General features: G+C 43.0%; 1 long non-coding RNA gene across 1 annotated transcript; it reads right to left on the reverse strand.

Annotated features, from left to right (window-relative positions):
- Window positions 1–3,907: 3,907 nt before the first annotated feature.
- LOC134158123 (uncharacterized) lies at window positions 3,908–4,322 on the reverse strand. The gene is made up of 2 exons (XR_009962601.1): window positions 4,231–4,322; window positions 3,908–4,197 (listed from the first exon to the last, which is right to left on the reverse strand). It is a non-coding gene; the product is annotated as an uncharacterized LOC134158123 (long non-coding RNA).
- Window positions 4,323–26,098: the final 21,776 nt, after the last annotated feature.

Genomic DNA, 26,098 nt, shown 5'->3' on the forward strand with positions numbered 1-26,098 from the left:
TCTGAAATGCAGTCAAGAGCATCATGAGAGCTGTAATGTACAGGTCATGAGAAAATGCATGTCTGGTTCATTACAGTTAAAAGCCCAAGTTAGAATTGAAAGATTTGGCCTTTGAAATGCATACTGGCTCTGGTTTATAATGGTTTATTATCATCTCTAAGTAAGAATTGCCCATGTCTGGCAGCATGTAGAAATACACTGTTCTGACTTAGGAGGCAAGCAAAATAGCAGGAAGTGACTCTGTTTGAAAATTTGACTGTAAATTTAGATATAGCTGTTCTGATCCTGGCATGACTTGTTAAAAATCAATGTATTTTTGGGAGAGATCATGAAACAAAAAAAAAAACAAACACAAAAAAAGAAAAGAGAAAAGGAGAGAGAGGGAGAGAAGAGTAGAAATAGAAATAGAGTTTTATAGAGGAAACTAAAGAGAGAGATGCCGGTTTATGTTACCTGTATTATAGATTTCAAGTCACTGGTACTCCAGCCTGTTGACAGCTGCGATGAGTTCAGTGCAAGCAAGTAGAAGGGCATCTGCACAGAGACTCTAGAGACTTAAATCCTGGTTTGGCATCTGTCTCACACTTGCCATTGATTTTCCAGCTGTTCCTGCCCTTGGCACTTCTCCTGCCTTTCCCCTGCTTAAAAGGCTATATCTGGGTCAATTTGGGGAAGGGGCCAAAGCCACCTCCAAGACCAGAAAGCTGTATGCCCAAAACAGGCTATGCTGCTGCTTCTGAAGCTTTGGGAGGCAATGTAATGGTGCAAGCACTGAAGTGCAAATGCTTGGAGCAGGGAATGAAAGCCATCAGGACCTGGAAAAATGATCAGGAGGCCAGCTGGCAGAGCAGCAGTCCTAAGCTTCATGTGTGCATGGGCAACCAGGTTTTAAACATCTGTAATTACATGCCTAATGCCCTAACTAACAACAGGCAAATCCCAGTACAAAAGGAATACAGGGATTCAAATTTAACATTGCCAAAGGTGTAGCACTGCACTGCTCTGCTCATTCTGCTCCCATTGCTAGCACCTCCCTCATCAGCTGACCAGTTGTTATCTTACGAGGAAAGAGCACTGTGGCAGGTCAGCAAGGTGTGGGTATGTTGTGACAGCTGGAAATAAACTTCCTGAGAGAGTTACTCCATTTTTCTGGACATAACTGGACAGGCTGTGATGAGGGAATCCCCAGTCATAGCCTCTGCATCCCCAGGCTGAATTCCAACATAAGAAAGCAGAGGACCACTTTTAAAAAAATGTCCCAGATGTGGGAGGGGACTGGGCAGAGCAAATTTTTCCAAAGGTCAGATTCCAGGAGTCTGGTTAAAGTGAAGTCCTGGAACAATATCTGGGGCTGCTAATCTGCTTCATGAAAAGGGGGCTTTTGTCACCCAGAGGGGTGGAGAAGGCAGAGGAAGAGACTAGAACATGATTCACTTGGCGCTCTCCTCATTTCCTCTGTTGGAGCTTCACTAAAACCAGTGCAGCAGGCAGGATTATATAACTACCTCTGGTCTTCTATCATGCATGCCCTCCAGGAGCAGTACGCTTCCTGGCCTACTGCAATGCAGCTTGCAGTGGAAGATGATGGAGCTGGTCTGATTCACAGCAAGGAAAGATCTAGCCCAGTGGCTGTTAAAAAGCACAATTCAGACTCCAGTTTCTAAGAAATGGCTTATGAAGAAAAGCAAAGGAATTGCAAAAGCGCTGGAAGAATCTAGCTAGGCAAAATGCTGTTTCCTCCCTTTGTATTTAAAGAAAATACTAGGTTTAGTCTGCTCAAACAGGACATTTGTATCAGCCACATACAGATAGTTCCTTGCTTTTCTGTTCCACATGCCTACTGGTATAGTCCCGTGTAGCTCTTTTTCTCTGTAGCAGCAGTTTGAAAATCCAAATTAGACCCATACGAAGTGACTGTCTCATACTTAGATTGCCTTTAGACATTTACGCCTGTGCAATGCAAATAGTACCAAAAGAGCAATAATATTTGTAAGGCAATGGGCCAAGAATTACGGCAGTGGAAAGAGCTTCACAATCCTATTGTAGAAAAAAGTAAAGCATTTTACCCTTTCAGAGAGCCTGTCTTTCCTCATTGATGGTCACGTCATACCCATCTTAAGTAGACGCAGCAATACTGGAGGAAAATAGGGAAAGAACATAGCATCAGAGCTGAGGTCGACATCTGGTTGGACTTAGGCTTCACAAAGGAATTCACTGACTCATTGGCACATGTGAGGACTGTCATCTCCTCTGCAGTATTTAGTCTTTAATCATGAGAGCCTGTTGGAGTAAGGCTTGGCTTGGCTTTCAGGAATATTAATGGAGTAATAATGTTATGAAAAATGAAAAAAACAAGGCAAGAAACTGAATAATTCAAAAAAACACCATTATGACTCCCTCCCTACATACAAACATAAGGAGGGAGTAGCCAAAAGATTGATGCTGAAAACTATTAAAGTCACCCACTGGGTGTTTGAACAGGAATAGGATAGGAGTCCCATCTGTGCTCTGACCCTACCTGACCTTCAGGGGCTCCACCAGAGGTGCAAAAGTTTTGTGAAGTGACTGAGGTCTCCCTGTGACCTCAGTGGGGCGTAACATGGACTCTCCTGACAGGATATCTGCACCACCACATCCCTCCTGCTCTGGGGCAGTCATGCTCAACCCAGGGAGAGGGAAGGAAGAGGAAATAAAGTAAAAGATGACGGGCAGGGCTTTCCTTTTGCAATTGTTTGGAAGAACATGGACCATAGTGTCACTTTCTGGGCAAAATGTGCTTTGAATAAGTTGGTGTGGGCACAATATCTTCCCACACACACCCAGCACATCCCCCTCCTGCACCATTAGAGAAGCCCCACAGGCAACCAGGAGCAACAGCTTGCAGATCTGTGCCCAGGCATGCTGCTTGGTGTGGCATGTTCACTAGCTTGGGCCACATCCTTGCCTTTCCACTCCTTGGAGACCTGTGCCTGCATATGTCTTACTGGCCTAGGATGCAGAGAAAGGACTCGGAGCTGGTGTGCTGTCTCATGCATCTGGGTCCACAGCCCTGCTCTCCTGAAGATTTTGAGTGAACTACTGAATCTCTTGAGGTTGATAGATCACAGGTGACAACAGGAAGTGGTGTGGAACATATTTACTCATGACTACCCCATTGCTGTTCTTTGTTATTTAAACAAATGTTTTATTAGGTTAGTTCCATGTGATCAGGAGGATTTGGAAATGCCTGATTTGACCTACTGCAGTGATCTCATAATTCACAAGACCCCAGACTGTATTCCTCAGAGAGCTAAAGGATTTCTAGTGGAAGTTCCTGTGAAACTGAGACGACAATGTCTGCTTGGGCATCCCCTGCTCCATATGGGAAAGGCCTGAATAGAGGAAGAAATTTATATTCTGACTTGATTTTGTGTGATAAGTTCCACCACCCCCTTCTGGCATCCTGCCTCCGCCAGCCATGGTTTCCATTTACCCGGAAGTAAATCACTACCTTGCTCCAATATATCTAGTCTACTCCAATCTATTACAAGCCTGCTCCAGTCATATGTTGTTGCATGAACTTGAGAGCCGTTCTCTGAGTAGCAAAGGATGCCCTTTCTTGGATAAGGACAATTAAAGCAGGACTATGTCTCAGGCATTTATACTATGCAAATAATCAGCTGAACAACAGATAACAGCTAAACATTTCTAGCAACTTAGGAGGCAGTTTTGTTCTCAGACTAAGGTTGAACCAACCACTACTCTAAGACAAGCCTTAACTATTTGTTTCCCCTGTTTTGGCAAATCCTCCCAGTCCTGGACAGTCCAGTACATCTTTATGTGCACCAGCAAGAAGGTCTCTGAGATCACATTCTAGCAATAACACAAAAAAAACAAAACAAAAAAAAAAAACCCAGAGAACGGAAGACATTCAGTTCTGTTTATTTCAAGTCAGTTATGTCAGGACGCACTTATTCCAGGATCATCCCAGAAAGCAGAGGTATTTTGTCGTGCAGTTGTGGAAGCTTGTTTCTACTCTGCAATATGTGGCAGACAAGGCAGTTAGAATCTCAATACAACACTACCCTCTGGGAAGCATTCTTCTTGCCTCCTGTCGAAAAGAAGGTAGAGAAGCAAGGATGAGTATAATTCTCCTTAGGCAAAGAGCTGCTAAGGGCATTAATGGCAGCAGTTAATTGCCCAGTCTGCTCATGGCACCTGTTTATTTCATAGGTTTTCATTTCATTTTACAGAATGCTTCCAAGTACTTCTGGAACTAGAAACACAGTGGTACTTGCAGGAAGGTGTCACTATGGGTTTCTGTTTGCCTAAATATGATAATCAAGGTTGCTGCTTTAAGCAACAGAGACACCTGTATTTTCAGAAAATGATCCATTTGATCTGTCTTGGTGTACCTTAAACACCTGTCTACAAATCCAGCCAAATACTTACCAAGCCCTATAAATATTTGCTTCATCACTGGTTATGCTGTATAATTGCAGGAGTACACATGAATGTCTCCTGATTGCTCCTGTGCAGTCAGAGGTACTTTTTATGCTAACCACCTGCCATGACTTGGTGACTAGTGACTCAGGACTGTACTATTTCTTATTTCCCCAAATTCCCTGCCCCACACTGTGTAGTTGTCATAAAGTATTTGTATATTAAGCCTGCAATCCTACAGCCATTTCAAATGGCATGAATGCCCCTATAGTTGTAGCCAATGTGTCCATTCCAACTTTCATCTTGGCTCCATAGGCAAGATCTTAAACCCATCTTCCCTGAAACCCTCAAAGATGCTTAATCCTTGAGTCAGAAAAAGGTTTCTGTGTCTGGTCACAAGACAGTCCCTGCAACACTGTAGTTTCACCAAGATTGTTCAGAAAGTCTCAATCCTATGACAGCCTTTCCATGACTTAGTCTGAAAGACAGTACCTTTCACCTTTTTTCCTCCTTAGCCCTTGTCCCTTTCCTTGCTTCCTGCCTCTGACTCTGTGTCTTTGACTCCGTTGGGAGTGTTGCCTGTTGTGCTGTTGTGCAATTCTGAAATTGCCTGTATCTCACCATTTCTGCTTTCAAGATCTCTGTGACAGGACAGCAGAGGTGCCTGTTTCTCTGATGGGTGGGCTTGCTCCCTATGACAGTGAGTGGACATGTACCTGGCCTGTCCTTAGAGGTCAGACACTATGGGGTATTTGTGATGCAAGAGAGTTCCTTTTGCCATATATGGAAATAGCTGTATTTGGATGTTTGGTTTTCTATCACAATAGAAACTGCTTCGCGATTGGTCTTTGGCTGTGAAAGAAGCACATTTTCTTCCATCTCGGGGTCCATGAACTTAGACTCATGGCTAAAAAATTTACCTCTGGGCTTCCACTTCGGGGTTTTTACTGTGTTAGGGGGAGGGCAAAGACAGTGAAACTGAGGTCTGTAATCTCCAGAACGTAGCTGAAGCTCAGTAGTCCAGAGCCTACCCATGTGATGCCATATTCTACGAGGCCCATCTCTTATAATCAGATCTGACATGACATGACAATGAAACAGGAAAAAAGAAAGAAACAGGGAAGTTTGTTAAGGATAGGAAACACAGACTCATAATTGGTTTCTATTAATTATTTCATTTTCAAGCCAAAAATCTCTCCCATTAAAGCACTGATTCCTGACATGTAAAAATTAAATGTCAGAAAAACTAAACACACCCTGTAACTACAAGAGTATTTTTTTCTGCTCTCTTGTTGAAGTGACATATGAATACTGTGAGGTTACTCCTATTGTGCAACTGACGCATTGTTATACCACATAGCAGGATGGAGCTGACCCTAGAAACTCCCAACACAATAAATTGAGATCTTCTTTTGGAAATGACGCTAGTAGTAAGCATCTCAGTAATGATAGCCTTTGGGCCTTGTTCTGGAGTCATAGGGAGTTTATGAGATGTTATATTCTCCCATTTCCTCCCTGCTGAAACTTCCCTGGGAAGGTCTTTCAGCATCAGGATGTGTCACTGCCAAAAGGATGTTTGGGCAGAGTCCGCTGCAAAAAAAAAGAAACTGGACTACAGCTCTGGAGCTAGGTAGGCAGGAGGATGCAGTTTAGAGCTGGAGCTGTTCCCAGGCCTGAGCCACCTGAAAAACTTGGTGGCATAGTAAAACATTACCTATCTTGGACATAGGCCTCAATCTGGCCAGGAAATACCATACTAAGTACTAAAAACAAGCCCAGCGTTCTCAAAGAGCCAAAAGCATCTGGTATTTAAAAGAAAAGATGTAACAGGGATAGTTTGTTACAACCTGAAGTCCTACACCAGGATATGGATACCATAACAATGAGTTCATAACAACTGTAGATAAAGACCTTGTTTTTCTCTCATAGCCACAAAATCAGAAAAGCACTGTGGATTAATGAATATGCCTTTTTATTAACCATGGGTCAAACACATGGGCTGATGGATACAGGTTATTATTTTCAATAATGCAGCCAACATGAGGTGCAATTTTTTATAATTATGTGTATAATACTGCATTGTGCCCAACCTAATAGCTGGTCCCACAGCATGTGAACATTCACAGAATTACACTGCAGCACCTCAGCTCAACACAGCTACCCCAATATGCTGCAGGAGGTCTACCGATACATCAGTCTACTTATCACCTGTTCCAGGAAAGAAGAAAGATTAAAGAGGAATGAGAGTTTAATTGTTCCACAAATTATCCAGTGAGATACTTGTCTGGAAGAGTAAAGCAGCTTTATACAGCTGCAATTTCTTCATAAATCCTTCCTTCATTTGTTAGTGCAAATTTGCGAGACTGTCAGTGAAAAGGGGACATATGAATGATCACAGCAGACATTGCACCAAATCTCACAGTGATTTGTCCTTAAAACTGAGGTGTCCCATGGTTATTAATTGTGTGTAGTGAAACTGAATGTCTCTATCCACATACAGGAAGTCAGTTTTCTGCTAATGTGCTTGTAAATCAAGAGCCAGTTCTTTACCATCAACAGATACCCAGTACACACAGCTGTAAAATGGACATGAGATCACATGCAGCACTCTAGTATCTGGGTTCTTTGGCTTTTTTCACCTTTGTGATTTTGAGACATTAATCTACCTTGATTGTATAATTGATCCAACAGGCTAAACTCTCCTTTTACCTTTTCCCCTGTAAGCCAAAGAAAGACACAAGGAATGAGTTTATTCCTCACTACCACCCTGCCTTTTGTTTTTCTGGTTTGATTTTTTTTCAGTTTACAGTCTTAAGAGCTATCATAAGAGAAGCTTAATAACGCCTACAGGTTTTTACGCTTCAGTGAAAAATGACAATGCAAGTCCTTAGGCATTTTTTCAGAGTGGCTCTGGGCACAGAGTCATTCTTTTGGAATCACCAATTTATTATTTTTTTTAGCATGTTGGATTTTACTGTTAAGGAGGGCTTCTTACAAAAAAAAAGTCACTTGATCCTTTATAGAAGGAGCAACTATATTAAAACAAGGAGAGAGGGTTAAATTTTTACAGGCAAAAGATGGTTTCTCATTGACATTCATACTCCTGTTACATTTTCAAGGCTACCCAAAAAATATGCATGGTTAGGTGCAACTTGCTGGCCATAAGTGAGGAGGTGAAACAGTAGGAGTCCACAAATTGGAAATACTTCTTCTCTGTTTGCAGATAGCAGGCTCAGTGTGGGTAGGAGGTAAGTATACACTGTGCAAGAAAATCAAGTATTTTTAGTTATAGTCATTGGGGTGCTAACAGATACCTGCATGCATAAAGAAATTTGATGAACACTAGGACAACATGTCAAAAACTCAGATAAAATTTATGCCCAGGTAGTCCAGCTGCCAGTGGCATAGCAACACAGCAAAGTTAATCTCAGAAAACAGGGGTGGAAAAATCCTACTGTCTTCAGTATTATACATACCTTGACAGAAAAAAACAATTACCACTTGCAGAAAAGGACAGGGAGAGTCAGTCTTCCTCCGGTTAGGAGTTGGCATGATCAGAAATGCACTTTCTGGTCTTTCAAAAGCACCACGCTCAGTGTAGCACCACTCAATCTTCAGCCAGTTCTGACCCTATTTCTTGGCTTCAGCTGTGGCCTTAAAGCTATTCCTTAGCCATGAATATTTCTATCTGTTTTCTATTTAGAAAAATGCTTCTAGGAAACAGGGATTTCAGAGAGGGTCATATCTTTTGTTTTGTTGGTAATGCAACATTTTTGAGTCCCTGGTTGATTATGCCTGTTTACCTTCTGATAGCCGTGTTTCCTGGATGACTGCCATATGTTTTTCCTTTCTAGTTAATCTTACGGCAATGATCCTGGCCTTCAACAGATATAGAGTGTTTGTCCTCCTGGCATTCAACAGGATAATTATATTATTTTTTTTTAGCATAAATACTTTTTCATGTGTTTCTGGGTACATAGCATTCAGAAACTAAACTCTTTCATGAGCAGCACTCACATCCAGCACTTGGCATTTTCAAATCTCTGCAGACACATGATTTCATGCTTTCTCTATCTTGAAAAGCAATAAAGTTTACAAATAACTTTCCACACTTCCAGGGAAGAAAGCTGAAAAATTAAAAGGTCCAGGCTGCAGGAGCAAAAACTAGTCATATAAACAGGTAACCAAACATATAAAAACATAGCCATTTAAAAGGCATCCAAGGAACCTTTCTGGAAGAGGTAACCTTTCATAGCAGGAAACCCTTGCTTTGTGCTTAGTCTGAAGACATCTCTCCATTCCTCAAGGTACATGTTGCTGACTTGGGAACACCACTGATATTTTAACTCTGGAGCTCCATAATTTTCCTTTTTTTATTTTTTTTTTTTTTTTTTGTGTTCTGCTCTTTTTGCAGGTTTAGCTTTTGTTTCTCAATGAAGACTCCAAGTTTTCTGTAGCTCCTTCAGTCCTACAGAGTGCTCTAAGAATGCTGTTAACTGAGTAAGACTTTCCCCTGACATCAACACGAAACAATGTTGAGCTGAGAAAGCAACAGACCATGGCATCTTATTGTATTTGTCTGAGATAGGATTCAATATGAAGAATCAGCTCATTGTTTCAACGTCTGCACACCAGTTAACTATTAATGAATTCACAGTCAATAAAATATACTCTCTGGGTAATATCCGGTCAACAGTTAACCTAGTAGTTATGTTTGGAAAAGAGTTTATGATCAATCCCCTGCTGCCACAACCATACAAGTTCTGGAATATACACTTGCTGGCCTGAAACTTCCCAGAAACCTTAGGGTGGCAAAATCAAATCTTACATGAGGAGGGAAAAGAACACTGCTTCCCAAAAGGAGGAAAGAACATGTATGGCTATCCCAAAATTAGGAGCACTGAAAAAAAAGAAAAGTGCTGAGAATATAATTTTTTTATTCTCTTTTTCTTCCATGTGCAGCTACTGGGGCATTTCCTGAAGGAATTTTCCTATGCCCATTAACTAGACGAATTGTTCTCAAGACTGCTTTGTCAGACTGTTCTCAAGTTTTATTTAAATGACTGCACTGCAAGTCTTCAAACTTGATTGCATGGAAATCTCACTGGGACCTTAAAAAGAAGCTAGGTTTGAATAAGCTTGGTAGAGGTATAAACCATTTCAAACCTATCGACAATACACACATGCACACACATATATTGCTGAACCCAGAACAATTACTCAGCATTACACAGTCACTTGCAGTCTTCAAGCACTTAAAATGTTAATAATACTGCAATGGTTGGCATTACACTTCATATCTAAATGCCTTAAAGATGCACAAAACCAAATAGACAAACCAATATAAAACAATAAAACCCTCACAATTCCTAGCTTAGCAGTTTTAAAATTACTCATGTTTCGGCAAAGGACCCAAAACCATACTCAAAATGAATTCCTAGCACTCAGAATCTGGTTCATTTTTTAACTGGTGCTGCCTTTCCACATCCAACTCTCTTACCTGGTAAAGTCACATTCACATACATCTACATGGGGGTGTGGTAAAGGAGTGGGTACAAAGCAGTTTAGTGGGCTGGCTGGAAAGCTGTGATAAGGAGACAGTATAAACAGGGTTTCTGCTGTGTTGAAGCTTTCCCTATGCTAATATAGAGTGACTTGGTTTTGTTTATGGTGTGGGACTTCAATTCCCCACAAAATTCTTTTTCATGGGATGCATTTTCTTGGTCCCCCCTCATTAAAGTAAATCTGATTACATTTCAGTCTCTGGTTTTTTTTAGACAGGGGAGCTAGCGGGGGGAGCTGTAGCCACACACTTAGATAATTTCCATTCAAATCCAGCACAGTAGCCCTCTCAGCCAAGTCACACTTAGGCAAAGGAGACAGCAGGGGAAAATTTTGTTCTATTCTTTGATGGACTTCATCGGGCGGATGAAGCATGACCAGTCATCCACACCCTGACAAGGCCTTGGAAGAGGCCGAATCGTGACTATGTCATGTATACCTCCAACAACAGGACAATAGAGGATACTGCTGTGGGCTGCAGGGATTGAAAGGAAGAGCATTTAAAGTTGTAGTAACAAGAAGCAATGATTATCTGGAAGGTGATAGGAGGTAGGGGTGTTCTGGCAGAGGACATCAGAAGAAGCTGTGGGGGTGGGGGAGTGAGGTGTCTGGTCCCCTCCTTGCCCCATCCTCCATCCTCCATGCTCCCTGAGGCATTTCAACATTCGTTATCCAGCAGCAAGCTCGTTTCTATGACAGGGAAGAAAGAAATCAATTGTGTTTTTAAAAGCTTCTTGGAGGCTACAAAAAGTGCATTGTTTCAAAATGGTTTGAGGGGGCTGGGTGCTTTGGGGGGACAGATTGGAACTTACACCATCATTCTGTCTAATTACGCCTGTTATTCCTGCTGTCATGTGGGTTACTACAAAGCCAACTGCCAGCTTGTGTCCCTGAGAGCAAAGACTAAACTGTTACTCTTAGAAGGACAGGAGGCTTGTTTCCCTCTCTCCTCCCTCTCCCACGCTACCATGGGCTCTGGCTCCTCCTTGGGATACCCACACGTTTGGAAAAGATGTTGGGAAACATGGGGGCAGAAACCACCTAGGAAGCTGGAAGATACCAGCCATTTCTGCCAGTTAGGAGACAACATCTGGGCTTAATCTGTAAAACTCCCTAGACAGTATCCCTTCCTTTTCTGTCTGGACAATGCAACTGCTATGTCCAGTTCCCAGTCCAGGCATACATTGGAACTCATCCCAAAGCAAACTGTCTTGTCATCTCACCTAGGCTTGCTCCCAGATATCTTTGACAGAAAGGAAGCTGGAGGCCACCAGGGCTACCAGGGACAAAATATTGCTGAGAGGAAAAGGCGCAGCAGGGCAAAACCAAATTTGCAAAAACAGGGCAGCTACAGGTATCACCAATTTTAAATCTCAGGCCCTTCAGTAAGTTTCACCTCCTTATGTGAAAGCCAGCTCCAGTAGGTCAGCAACTTGACTGTGTCCTGCTCACTGACCTTTATCTTGTCAAGGCTGGGGACTTTGCTGGCTTTCTAAGACACCATAAGGAGATGTTTAGAAAGTAAGAAGAGCTTGGTGTGTCCCTGAGATAGATCTTCAGATATGCATGTATCTGTCAACTGCCTCTTGCCAGTCTGGCTCAGCTTGGACCAGGGAGGGTGTATCCCAAAGGGTGCTTGGGGTGAGGGTGGACTTCCAGCTCTGCCCCTGGGTTTTACACAAACCAAACCCAAAATAAACATGGTCAGAACCTGGTCCTTTGGCAGACCCCACCAGTTCAGGCAGGGCCACACCTAGTAGCTGGGAATGAATGAAAGACCAACACAATGTTCAAGGCAGCTAAGCAAACCTGTTGTTCACTTTCATTTTAACCTTCATAAGCTGCATTCCCTGCCCTCTGCTGTCATCTTTGCCTAACAGGACACACCGTTTCATCATTGACTTGGACTAGACATTCAAAACAGAGACTCGTGTTTCTTCAGAGCTAGGGAAAAATCTCTCAGTGTTGAAGCATTGAGATGCACTGTAAGCATTGCCATGGTCTTTCAAAGCCCCAAAGGTCCAAGCAGGTTTTAAAATGTTCTTCTGTTTGCACATATCTAAAAAAAAAATATATAAATACAAAAACAAAAAAAAACAAACCCAGAGAGAAAGAGAGAGAAATTATGGGAAAATAGCTTGGGAAAAATAAACTCTTTCTTGTTTAAGGAGGTTGTGCAAGGGATTCTTTTATTTTACCTTCTTTAAAACCTCTGGTTTATAAAGACAAGTCACCCACCCCGTTCCCAGTCTCATCTGAGCACTTTCTCCTGTGTGGTAAAGAAGACTTGACTGTTCTCCCATACTCAAACAGTGTTCTGCTTTGGTTTGGTTTTAATACGCAGGGACACACATTGTCATACATTTATGCTAGAGATGGCAAAGTCAAAAAACAGATGCTTACCTCTAAAAACTGTCTTTGCTTTTTACTCACCAACTTCAAATCCTCTTCATCACCCCCTGTCCCCTTTCCTTATTACAGTGGATTACAGTGAAGGACGTGGAAGACAAGTGGGTCCTGGAACCTGCTGGGAAACTATCTGACCTGGTCTCTGTAAGTCAGACATACTGACCTTCAAAGCTAGACAGTAAAGCTCACCTTTTACAAAGCAGCCTTCCCAGCTCCAGAAAACAGCTGTTGGGACAGACATGCTTGGAAGCTGTAACAATAGCAGTATTGATGAGAGGGAAGATTTTATTGTAAGTTGGATTTAGGAATGAGTAATTATGCAAACAAGCAATTAACTAAAATAAATATGAATGGCTTCCTCTTTCAGGGAATGCTTTTAGTTTGATTTGTAGGAAGATCAGAGGCAGGAGATTTCTCAGGGTTGCATCAAGCCTTTAAAATGAATATAAAGACAGCTTGGCAATGAGGGAATAAATACTGTTCTGTCTCTCCTATGCATCATTAAATGCTATGTGCATATACACGCAACAAGGCAGCTGTAATTTACAGAATCAGGAAATACATTAAAATATCGAGGATTTGAGGACAGGTAAGGCCCACTTTACTGACCCACCATCCGTGGAGCAGCACCATTCTGTTTATTTCCGTAAATTTCACTGATGCAAGACAGGACACACTTTTTCTCTTGGTGGTAGTGGCTGTTTTCTGATTTCTCTCTTCTCTGAGAAGGCAGACTGCAGGATGCTTGAAAAATAGCTGAATACATTGACACTGCTGTCTGCTCTGTAGCTTCAGCTAGGTCAGCTCATCAGACCAGACACTCTGGAAATCCAAATAATTCTGAGGTCAGCCCTCTCATTCTACAGTGCAACACTACCTTGTTTACAAGGCCTGTTCTGCCCCATACTCCTGCACTGATGGAAGGCAGCTGGGCTGAGAAAGCAGTGCCAGATTCCAGGAAGAAAGAGGAATCTTCCTGTAAGAGAAAAGGCAAGTTTTTGAGTAGGGGAGAAAGTAGTGGCAGATAACATACATAATCCTTCCCTGCTCAGGGACCCTTCAGCAGAAGGGACTGGATCTAGGCTTCCCTTTGTGAATATCTTTCTGATGAGCCCACAAAGAGAAATTTGCTGCAGATGCAATAGCAAGAATCACTGAAGCAATTTGTGAACTTCAACTTGACAAGCAGGGGGGAAAGAAAAATATCCCCCTCCCCTCTCCAAGATTCTGCTCTTACCTTTTGGAAACAAAATTCATTCGTGCATGGATTTGTCTTTGTGTTCCCAAATGATTCCTTTCATTTTGATTTTCACCTTTTTGTAAGGTAGCATTAAAAAAAAATAATAAAAAATTAAATAATCCCATATCAAAATGGCGTGTTGCATTTCAGGTAGAAGGAATGAAACATTCTCTGTAGAGCAGAAAAATTTGCTATTTACAAATTCATTTGTTATCAGCTGAGATCTAGAGCCCCATCTCCTGGAGTCAGGTGATTATGTTGGAAGTTTAGTTTGGTTGCTTTTGACGTTTCTTGCCCTTGTGGTTTGGAAGAAAATCTTGAAAATGTGTTTTAAGTATAACAAATGCTACAATGTCTGCCTGAGCCTCCTTGCATCCGGAAACAAAAGTTTCATGCAGAGCGATCTGTTCCAAGTTTATCAAGACAATGTTAACTCCAAGGCTCACTTATGAGGTTCTGCTAGCATCACTCATGAAGAGCTTGCATAGGACCAGAGGTTTTTATTCAAACTCAGAGAGATTTAGTTTATCCCCTCAGTTGACCCACTAGGGTACTCAGAAAGAAAAACCTACTTAACATGAGTAAAGCTGTTCCTCTGCCGTCTGGGGTACCAACACCATCCATTCCCTCATCAACATTCAAACCCAGTGCTGTTGTATCATTTTGCAAAGCCAGCATTTTGCTGTGCCCTTCAAGGATTTGCATTCAAGCTTCTGGTTCACAGGCAATGCTAGCACATATTGATTATAGATCAGAACCTGAAGAAGAGGAAATGACACTGAACAAGAGCTATCATATTACCTGTGGCTTCATTGGTGATGGAGTATAGGCCAGCCTCTGGTATGGCTTCATAGAATCACAGAATCATAAAATCATAAAATAGTTATGGTTGGAAAGGACCTTAAGATCATCTAGTTCCAACCCCCCAGCCATGGACTGGGACACCTCACACTAAACCATCTACCCAAGGCTCTGTCCAACCTGGCCTTGAACACTGCCAGGGATGGAGCATTTATCGCTTCTTTGGGAAATCTGTTCCAGTGCCTCACTGCCATCAAAGCTTCACCCACTAAGCTTCAGGTGTGCAGCGCACCCATTTTCAGTATGGCCATCTGCACTGGTAAAGTCAAAAGAGAACCATGAGCCTCAGCCAGGACTTGGTCCGTGGCCACAAACATTTCCTTCTCTAGCCTTTACATTTATGCCCTTCAGCAATCTGGAGGTTCATCAAGACTCTGTCACTGGCTGTCTCAACTGATTTACAGTTATTCATTAAGCCAAAGCAACTTTATTGTGAGTCTGAGTTCTTCACTGCCATTTGGACAAGTTGGGCAGCTTTCACTTTCTCAGTTGCAGCTCAGGAACCGAGCTAGTTTAGTCCCCTCTAGTCATTTTGGCCATATTTCCTCTGAACTGCCTCCACTTTCTCTCTCTTCCTGCTAGTGACTGGAAACCAAGCTGCCTTCTTACCACTTTTTCACAACACACCAGCCAGAAAGAGGTCTTCTCTCCCAGGGTCAGAGGGTGACACTTAGGATTTCTGAGCTCCATGTTGCTCAGTTCACTGAGCACAGACTCACTGTCAGGCCTCTGGCAGTTCAAGCCCATCTCTGGTGCCTCAGTTACTATTATCAAAGGACAAGAGCAATCCTTTTTTCTAACTTACAGTGGAGCTAAAGCTTGTAATTCAAGCCCAGCTGAACTTGACAAAACACCCCTCCCAACTCCCAAAAAAAGCACCATAACCCACCTTTTTGTTTGCTTGCTATTAATGCCTTTTAAACAGAACAGCCTGTAATAATTTTGCAATGAAGGGGTTCCGTCATCTGTTTTTACCTGTTCTTCTGTTCTTTCAAACTCTTCCTTACCACCCACTGCAGATATACTATAACCAGCACTACAGAGCTCTTTGCTTCTTACTTGAACCCCAAAAATCTTCCATGAGAGGTTTGATCAGGCCTCTGCCCCTCTTTGAATTTATTTATCCCTCTCCTGGATGTTCAGCTCTTCCTGAGCTTGTATCTCCTTTCTAGTCCGTTTCTCTTCCCCGTGCAATTCCCGTCATCCCTTGCAAGGCATTTCATAAAGAGCATTGTGCCCACATGCTTTCCTCACAGAATCTTGCTCAGTTCAGATCTGTAATTAATGATTTCCCAGGGTAGTGCCATGGGCCTCCAAATTCCTGCTGCTGACAGAGCATCTCTAAACTTCCTAATAGAACCTGAACAGGAGTCTCTGAGGGAAGAGTGGGTCAAAAGCCTTCCTGCTGGGGGGTTTCTGAGATTTGTCACCCCTGGGCGTTCAGGGGAAGGCCAAAAGAAAAGGAAGTCAAGAAAGCCAAGAAAGCCATAGCAGCTGCACAGGCTGCTGACGAGCAAGGAGACAGTGGCTTGGCACACCCAGAGAGCAACCAGAGGCAAAGCTAGAAGGCAGAAACGCATTGGGGGGTGGAAGAAGAGAGGAGCAGGAGATTCAAAGGAGAGGGTGAGGGCAAATGAGGTTAGAGATGATGATGGGAAACGTTGAGGTGAAAAGTGCTGGTTGAAGAGGAGGAAAGAAGGTGAAGGGCCACGAGAAAGTAAAAGGGCTATCCTCCTGCTAGCTGCACCCAGATTAGGAATTATAAACTCACTTACTTGCCTGCCCCATACCCTTGCCTCAGACAAAATGAACAGGACACGGAGTGTATCCCTATTCCAGACCCACAGAAACAGCAGAGAAAATTCATTTAACCACTCACACAGAACTTGCCAGTTTCTCAGAAAAACTCAAATACCCCCAGAAAATAACTTTGGTTAATTTTGCAAGCAGGTATTTTTTAAATCCCCAGATGCCTAAAAGTCTAATGGCAAAAGCAAGAGGCAGCTGTTTGGGGTGACAGTATATGTTTGGCAAGATGTGCTTGGATCAGGTAGGGCTGCTGGCAGGCCATAGCAAGAAGCTCCTAGGGCCCACACTGGATGTAGAGATCAACCCTCAACCTTCAGGCCCAGCTTTTAGGCAAACAGAAGAGCACTGTGCATTCAGGACTCACAGAAAGCAGCAGCTCCAGGGAATCAGATTAGGGACATCCCTCCATTGCAGCACCATCACAGCTCTGGGGAGCAGCTGGGCACCTACTGCTGAGCATCCATAAAGCAGTGACACAGGCTGTCTCCTGGCCAGTTCCTCAGCAAGCAGCACTAAGGAGGAGTCAAACTCTGTAAGGAAAACAATATCTTTGATTAAAACAGGTCCTATATGGTTTCATCACTGCACAATTCTTACTGCATCTGCCCCACAGAGATTCTAGTTGGAGTCAGGCAGATCATCTGCTGGTGGTGAGCAGATGAGAGCTCCTGTCCCAGCTTGCCAGTTTTGTGCAGCTTTACTCTGGGGACTGCAACATCAGTGAAAGTGCAAGTGAATCTGGTTACTGGAAAGCCAGGACACAATATGCATTTTGATGTTTTGGAGCATGATTCTGTTTTAAAGATGATAGGATAGCATGCCAGCAGCTGGCCTTGCAGCACTTGGAAAGGGGCTGGAGACAAAGTTCCTGTTTATGCAGAAGTGACTGAGTAGCCAGTAATTTTGGGGAGGGAGTATTACACACTCCTAAAGAGCAGTCTTCCACTGGGAGGTTTTCAGTTTGTGGTCAGTCTTTGCAGTGTGAGGTTCACAAGCTGCCATCCCATATGCCTTAGGCTAGGGTCATGGCTGAACAGCTCAGAGAAAGTCCCTAAGAAACAGTAGGGAATCTGGTTCCTGGCAAATGGAAAGCAGATTTGGGACAGAGACATGACGTGCATGTGGAGTCATACAAGAGACACACATACAGGCACAGGAGTCAAATGACACCTAGCAAGAAAGACATGCTAAGTCTGGACACATCACTGGGAGAAAATAGTGGGGGGAAGGAGCTCTACATTATGAACTTTGCCTGCACATGTGAATGGAAACCAGTTGCATGCTGCTACCCAGAATATTACACTTTCTCTGTCCTCCCTATGACTGCAAAATCTGGTCATCTCTCTATCATCTCCCAGCTTTCTATTGTGGCTTTCCTACTGACATCAGGAGCTGAGAGGAGCAGCACTGGCCCACGTTCTTGAGTGAAAATAAAAAGAACTAGCCCATATTCACTTTGGTAAGGTTCCGGAGTCTTAGCAAGTCAGATGTGCCATTAGGATAAGTTTGGAATCCAGCATTGGCCACAGGGACATCAGAAGTTGGAGGTCCTGCAGCATCAGGCAGGTGATGGCTGCTTCGGTTGGCCCTCATGGTGAAAACTGCCCATGATGGGCTATGCTGAATATCGCCCATAGTCCCAGTGCAGGCTGAGATCCTACAACAGGGGTGCTGTCTGAGCCTAGGAGATCCTGAAGACAAGGGCCTCTCAGTGAAATCATGGTGGAGAACCAGGAGCTCCATCTCAACCAACACTAAGCCAAGGAGCTGGCAGTGTTTGAGACCCTGTGGATAGGGGACAGCTTGGTAAGAAAGGCTGCTTACTGTGCAGTGCAATAGCAATTAGGTTTTAGATGAAGCAAAACAACCCACCCCAACCCTCCCACTAAGGACTCTATTGTTGCCCATCCACCTTATTTTATCAGTTCAATGAAAAGCTCCAGGCTTATCATTTTGGGGTTTCCACTTGTGCTGAGGTGAAGCAGAGGGAACTCAGGAGGACAAATCTCATTTTATGAGTGTCAGGATGCACTCACCAGGTGAGGCTGTAGCTGCAGTTTCCACTGGCCTTGCTGCAGCCAGGATCTTCATGTCTCTTTCTTTTTATATGGACCTTTAAGGGAAAGCTGAGATTCCCCCAAAATCTTGGTTTCCAAAATGTCAAATTCTTGCTACAACCCTCATTTAAATATCAATTAAAAAAATAGTCATCCAGAAGCTCCAGCATAAACACTGATTCAAAGGATAAACCTCCAAGAATGGCTAGGTAGTAATTAACAGGATGGAGGCAATCCTCCATGGTCTGGACTGCACTCAGGTGCTAGAAAGTCTCAGTGGGAACACAGTCTTGGTCTTTTGGAAGAGACAGGTGCTGGTACAGTGGTGTCTTGAAGTCTACATAGCTAAGAAAATATAAGCACATTTTCATGCAGAAAATATCTCTGCTGATATATCCAACTCCACAAGTTTACAGTTTTGCTACATTTGCCCTGGAAGTCTGCCAGGCAGTGTACAATGGATGTAAAGCATTGCAGGCTTGTGAGTGTTTTCCTTTCTTTTTCAAGATCCAAAGTCAGAGATGGGACATTTTTCCTTTTCCACTTACTCTTCCCTACAGGGCAGAGACAAACCTATTCCTTATGTAAAGAAGCTGAGATCCTGGAAAGGTTTTTGCCTTTGCATGCGTGGCTTTACATGTCCTGCTTGCTCAGCTCTGAGAAGTGTTCTGCTTTAAAAGAATAGCATGGCGTGCAGATGCCTATAAATGGAAGATGAAATTGTTACTATTAAGCCCAGGCCCTGCCAAGGCAAACAAGTGCAGGGCAAACTGCGTGTGCAAAGAAAGGGAGCTGAGAAAACTTGAAGTCAGCTGAATTGTAACTTCAATTTTAACATCACTTAAACTACATAAACACAGCCATCTTACCATTAACAAAGCTAGCTCCTCAGTGGAGCTGCTGTTTGGAAAGCCAAGCCCATGCACATGGGTGCAATGGGAAGAATGTTGCAGGAGGGACATGCCTTCCAAAGCTGTGTTTTAAATCTAAAATAGCTGGGATGTCTGAGATGCAGCAGCTTTGCGGGAGCCTTGAATAGCACTTAATGTCTGCTGCAGTTCACCAGGTCCCGACCTCTGCAGGGCCGGGAGCTTGTCACAACTGGCACAACAAAGAGCCCCGCAGAGACAGCTGCTACCTGTCCACCAGCAATGCAGCACTGCCTGAGCGGGAAAATGCCCATAAATCCCAAAGGCTGCCCAGTCCGGCTTTCTACTTTCTTAGAGGAGGATGTGTTAGGTCATTTTTGTCCTCCTTTCAGGCTTCGCAAGAGCTGTCAGTATGACTTTGAATGAGTAAATCATGTATGCATACATTTTAAAGTGCACGCACTCTGCACATGCAGACAGGGTGCAGCAATATAAATCATCAGTGCTTTTCTCCACATAAAGTTTTGATTTGCCTGTTGGGGGTATTCTGTGGAGTATTCAGACCCTCTCATTGTGCAGAAGTGAGCAGGCTCTGGGGGTGCACTGTCATGAATGCATACAGTTCTGCATTATGCTCTGTGTACTGTTTAGTGAAATGGAGAAAATACCACTTCTCTCATTAGGAGTTGAAAGTGATAAGGTTACAGCAATGATTTGCAGGAGTTTTGAAGAACACTGGAGCAGCAAACAGCAGAGCACAGCAAAACGTTTTTACCATTGTCTTGCAGGGCTGATTTGGCTTCTGCAGTGATCTGATAATCTCAGGCTGAGGAGTGAAAACACACTGGTACAAGGCTTGTTCTTTATTACTTCTGACATTTCATAAAGGCAGGCTGGCTCAGCAACTCCCTTAATATATAGCCCCTAAAGCAGCGATGCAATTCCTAATGAAACTCCCCTGACTTCCATGGCCTTGTGTTAAGACTGGATTTGGCCTCATCAGTAAAGTACATTTAGACTTCCAAACTGAAAACTGCCTCTGGATTCCAGAGGGACTTGAAAAACTCCCAGAGCACTGGAGTGCAGCAGTGAGATTTATGTTTTTCCCTGACTTTTCACTACTCAGTAATACATTTGTATGGCCAAAGTAAAGCCAGATCTGGCATTCTCCACTCCCAATTTCTCTACTACCCAGGGAACTAAATGACAGTGTAGACTGGAACAGTAATGCTCTAAGCCCCATAAGAGCTTTTCAGGGATATTTTCACAGCCTGTGGAAAGAATGCATATGTGAATATTTGAAATAGAAGGACTTGACACGTTAGCTCACCCCAATCTGGAGAGCCACTGGTGACACAAGTTCCTGTGCAGAGGCAGAGATGTGAAGCCAAAAATATCTCCTTCTGATATTTATTTGTACAAAAGTAGCACTTCTAGTCTCCAAGAGGATGGAGAACTTGGTTGCTATTGGGCACTCTTTACCACTGCCAAAACCAGTCCCAGCTCTGGAAGAGGATGCACACTAAACAGGTAAGATGAGCAGGCAGAAGAACAGGCACAGGGAAGATCATACAGAGATTGTACAGAGCCAGAGCATGCCAGCACAGGCTCAAAGCTTCCTAGCAGTATGTGAAAGCTGGCTGTTGTTGCCACAGTCCTAACACAGGATCATAGGGACAGGGAGCAGCAGAGTTGGGGCTGGGAGCCAGGGGCAAGCTTATCTGCTCCTTCTGTTGCCTGGTGGGGAAAGGAGGTGAGGGCTTCATTTCTTCAGCCTTACCCACTGCCTGATGACTCCTTGGGTTCAGCTGCCAACTTCCTGGGAATCTGGTGTGGGTCTTCCATTCAGCCCCCAACAGCCAGTTGAGACTGCTCATGGGAAACTTCCCTGGCCTCCGTGTCCTTTCTCTCATGTCCCTTTTGATTGGTGGTGAGGCTAACTGAAAGCTTTCAGTTATTGCCACTATCCCACTCATAGTTCTCGCATTCTTTCAAGCCTCACCCCTTGCCTGGTGCTAGGAGATATTGTAAAGTTTGAGTCCTACTTTTAGCAGCAACCACATCCTCACAACCTCTCTCATGAGTATATCAAGAATGAAGGATGCTTTAGCTGTGTGTGATAAATCTTTAGAGTAGAGGATTGCAGTAGAGAAATATATCTCACCCAGTTAAGCATGAAGCACTCTCAGGTTGAAGGTCTGTGAAATGACTGGAAATTATTGATTTTAATATTTCATGTTCTCATATGCAAATGTACAGCCAAATGGGGAACATAATAAGAAGAACATGCAGGGGATAGTCTTCTTTTTAGTAAGCTGTGAGTGAAAATTATTGTGGCCACACTGGCAAAATGGTCTCTGGCTTTTCTCTTTTAGGAGCAGTTGTCATATTACCAAAGGTTAAAAACCCCAAAATGAGCAGGTCTCCAGAGACCTTTCTGAGTTCCATTTCTATGGCTTTATAATCTGAAACTTACTAGTTTTTTGTTGTTTGTTTTTTTTTGTTTGTTTGTTTTCACTTTTGTATTGCTGTTTTCCATCTATTCCCATTGTCTGGATGCATTCATGGGCAGCATGTACCCAGCTGTTCCTGTGCCAACATTGTACTTGAATTAAATTGCTCTCTTTCCTCCCCATTATTTAGGTCCCTGATGTATCTGTGGCAGCCAGTCCTAACCTTTTCAGCCTTCATTTCACTAAACTCAACAAGCTGAGTTCTTCCAATCTTCATCTGCAACACAAGTGTGCTCTCGTCTAGACTGTTACAGGACCCCTCCTCTGCACCTCCTCTTTCTTTAACATTGGTGAGATGATGGTAGTTCTGACAGGATTTTCTGCCCAGAAAATATTGTCTAAATGAAAGATACCCAGTTGAAGTTGGATGCAAAGAGAAACGGAATTGGTGGGAAGAGAAACACCACTGTAACAGCACTTTTTAGTGGCAGAACTGGCTATATATACAAGGGATATTATTGCTGTCATAGTCCTTGTTTTGCATTCTGATTCAATAGTTTCAATAGATAGTCAAGGCTACTAACCAATTAATTTCTTTATTTCTAGCTTGGTACTTCTCTACTATAGTTTGTCTAGACCCTAACTTCAAACTGTGTGACAGCATCCCACTCTACCAAGATAGATCAGCTGTCCTGCAAACATTGCAGCCAGTATGAACCTGCTACCCTTGGGCTCCACATTCTCCCCAGAGACCTATTCTGAGGTTAAATCTTAGTTTTCTGGCTTCCTCTTCAGGCACCTCCTGGCTAGTGGCACAAACTGGTGAGGCACCCACCTTTCTATCAGATGACATTATCCCTTGTGAGGCCATAAGCTGTAGACCTCTCTGAGACACCAAAGAAGAGTCAGAGCATGAAGAAGGATTTGCTTTGCACGCTTTCCTAAGTGGTAAAACCTTATGGAGGACAAGGTAAGGATGCGTCGCTATTTATACAGCACAAAGAACAAACACCCTGCTCCTATCCATCTGGAAAACAGCAGTAGCTGAGAAGGAAAAGAGAAACAGGGTGAGTATTGAAAAGCCACCATTTACTAAAAAAATATAGCTACATTTCAAGAGAAAGGGGAGACTGACACTCCCAGAAGGATTTTATTGTTTGCATTTGTAAGAATCTAGGCTTTTTTAATGATGTGTTAATGACCATATTCTATTCAGATGGGATTCTCCACACTGCCCTTTCTCTATTTAAAAATTTAGCATGTAGACTTAGATGGCCATTTAGGATCCCCCTTTGCTGAGGGGCAGGAGATCCGCCTCTCTCCAAGGCCACTGTCTATGACAGAGAGGATGCACTGCCATCCAGAGCTGTCAGCCTCTTTCCACATGCTGTAGTAGCACATCCAAGCTCCATCTCAGCTGTGCCTTGTAATTGTCCCTTAAGCAATGGCCACTCTTTCCTGACATAGCCAGGGATTAAAAAAAAAACAAAAAACAAAACCAAACTTTAATTCCAAGTCAAAATTAGATTATGTGAATCCCATTGTTAGCAGGGGTGAACAATAGATGCACACTGTCCCACAGGCTTAGAAAATACACCCCCGCCTGTATGTCACATATTGTTCTCCCTACCCTTTAAGATTCATATATTTGCAACCAACATTAAGCTTGGAAAAATAATATTTGGAAATTCTTTGTCTTGTAAGTTGCCTTTCCAACCCTTCAAAAGATGCTACTGAGTGTGTTCCACCCTCTACTGCCCTGTGCCAGGCTGGAAGGGCTGATTAAGGGCAAACTTCTGTGAACATTAGTTGATGGGTGGACCAAGACTTCCCAAAGGGCCCAGTGGTGTATTCAGCTCCTGGTGCTGACAGAAGACCATCCTGTGTGAAATCATACTCTTCTTACTCTCTATTACATTGGGCAGACAAAACTGGAAACCTTCAAAGCCCTCAGTGATCTTTGAAGATGGCAGTCTTTATTTTAAATACTTCAGGGAGGGACTACAAGCATTGGCTGCTATGACTATTGCCTCTATTTTGGGTTCTTCAGCCCTCAATAAACAGGAGTATAGAAAGACAGAGCTAAATCAAGAGGCCTGGCCCCTGCCTTCACAGCCATTTGTGTCATTCATTGACTGATGTGGATCATCTTAAAACCTGACACCAGTTTTTACCAGTGCTATACCCATGGCTGACATGCTCCAGACCTCCTCCCCTCTGCTGCTTAGAAGCCCTACTGTAATTTCTAGTTTCTAAGTTCATTCATGGCTACTTCTGAATCATTCCCCCCCCTTTTTTTTTTCTCTAGTCTCTATATAAAAAACCGCCGGCAGCCTGGACAGTTTGTTACCCCCATTGAAGGCTTTGAGAACCCCAGACTTCAGCTCAAATCGGAACACAGCTAACAGCATTTGCTATTTTTCACAGGGAAGGAGAGTGGACTTTGTGGTTCGGATGTTGCTGTGACCCAAGTGTTGTATTGGAAGACACATTTTTGTATAACAGCCATTTTATCTGAAACATTAGTCAGAGCTGAATTTCTTCATCCTTTGTCCTGGAGCTCCGTTTTTTTGGCATCACCTGACATTTGACTCAGGAATCAGTCAGTATTTCCATGATGATTAACCCACTGATTGTCAGCATTCACAGCTCAGTGTTAAATATGGGAATACTTTGATCGCACAGATGCCAAGTGACCATTGCTAGCCAGACAAAAACGTGTCTTGAAAGCCACCCTCCCAAACACCCTCAGTGCTCTGGAGCAGCCTCAGGGAGGCAATCAGGAGGACTCTTGCTTTTGGCTGTCTACGCAGCACTTCCAATGTAGTAATTACAGTTCAGAGCAAAATGTGTGATTGGACTCATTGGAAATTTGAGGGAAGGAGTTAAATAAAAAAAAAAACAACCAAACAAACAAACAAAAAAGACATTTTGGTGGTGGACAAATCAGAAGGAAATGACATTTTAAAGGGAATTTTGTTTCTTGAAATACAAAGTTTTGTTCAACTTTAAGCCATTTTCTATCCCCTTTGAAGCCAGTTTTACTCTCCAGAAATGCCAACAGTTTTCATTTTTAGCTCCTCTGAAATGCTTAGGGATTTCTTTTTATCTTCTGAATGTTTTCAAAAGAAAATGTAGAGCCAGAAAGTTATTTCAAACAAACAAACGAATGAGAAAATAACAAAGTGCCTGATTATAGAATTAAATATTTCAGGTTTTCTTCTCTTGCCACCCCCTACCCCTCCAGCAAAAAAAAAAAAAAAAAAAAAAAAAAATTTCTCTCTGTTTCATCTGGGAAGTGTTTCTGGAAGCCAATCAGAGGTACTGTGCAGATCACAGGTGTAGCAGGCAGCTAATTCCTGTGGAAAGACAATGAGCTGGGAAATCTCTCTTTTTTTTAATTAATTTCTGTTTCCTTTGCACTTGAGTAGACAGTAAGAAGTATAATACCAGGAAAAGCCAAATACTTCAGAGTAAGAATTGATAAGTGCATGAGAATTCCTTCTTTAGCACCTTGCATCTTGGAAGCAGAAAAAACAGCTCTTTTCTTCCATGATTGTTGTTCTATGTTAAGTGGGTCACTACACTGACTATGGTGGAGCTAAACTTTTCTAGTGTCCTGCAAGTTACAGAGTGACTCTGTGAAGAGGATGGCAGTGATAACCAACTCAATCAGGAGAGTAAGAATATGGTCCCTAGGCTCAAAGCATTCAAGGTAGGATGATTCTGGAAGAGAATAAAAAAAGTAAATCAGAATATGGACCTGCCACTCCAATGATGCAACTCTGACCTGGAATGACTGCATAGATGGGTCCAGGAGATCACGGGATGTTTGTAAAATAGATCTTCTCTCTTGTGTAAGCAAGAGGATAAAATTATCCTGGCAGCAGCTGTTGTTTCCCAGAATGAGGATCAAGGCTGGCTGGTTTTCCTGCGGTATTCAAGACATCAGGCTTTCTTATCCCCACAATCCTGTGGTTGCCGTACCGTGCAAGTGGTCTCAAACACACAGACATACACTTTTCTCCCTGACACGGTATCAATACTAGTGTAGCATAAGGTTCTTATGGTTCTTACACCATCTAAATCTGCTTCCCTACTCATTTCTGCAACATAAAAAGCAGTAGAAGGAATAATGAGGAATGCAGAGAAAAGAAGGGAAAACAGAAGAGAAAAACAGAGTCAAGTGACTCTGGCAATATAATACCATCTTGAAGCATGTCCAGGACTTCAGTGACAGGCAGGGTTGAAGCTCATTTACAAAGCTAGAAGTCCCATTTCCAGTGTTTAAAAAGGACACAGACATTCCTGAAGTCTCTATCCAAGCATGTGCTCAGCTAGAACAGTGAGGACAGATCCCATCAGTGAGGTGGCAGACGGTCATTCAGCTGGCCAGGAGTGGAAAGAGGGTGGTTG

This window comes from Pezoporus occidentalis, unplaced genomic scaffold (genome assembly GCF_034315485.1).
Source record: "Pezoporus occidentalis ecotype Australia unplaced genomic scaffold, CSIRO_AGI_Poc_V1 ctg126, whole genome shotgun sequence".
Taxonomy (NCBI): Eukaryota; Metazoa; Chordata; class Aves; order Psittaciformes; family Psittacidae; genus Pezoporus; species Pezoporus occidentalis.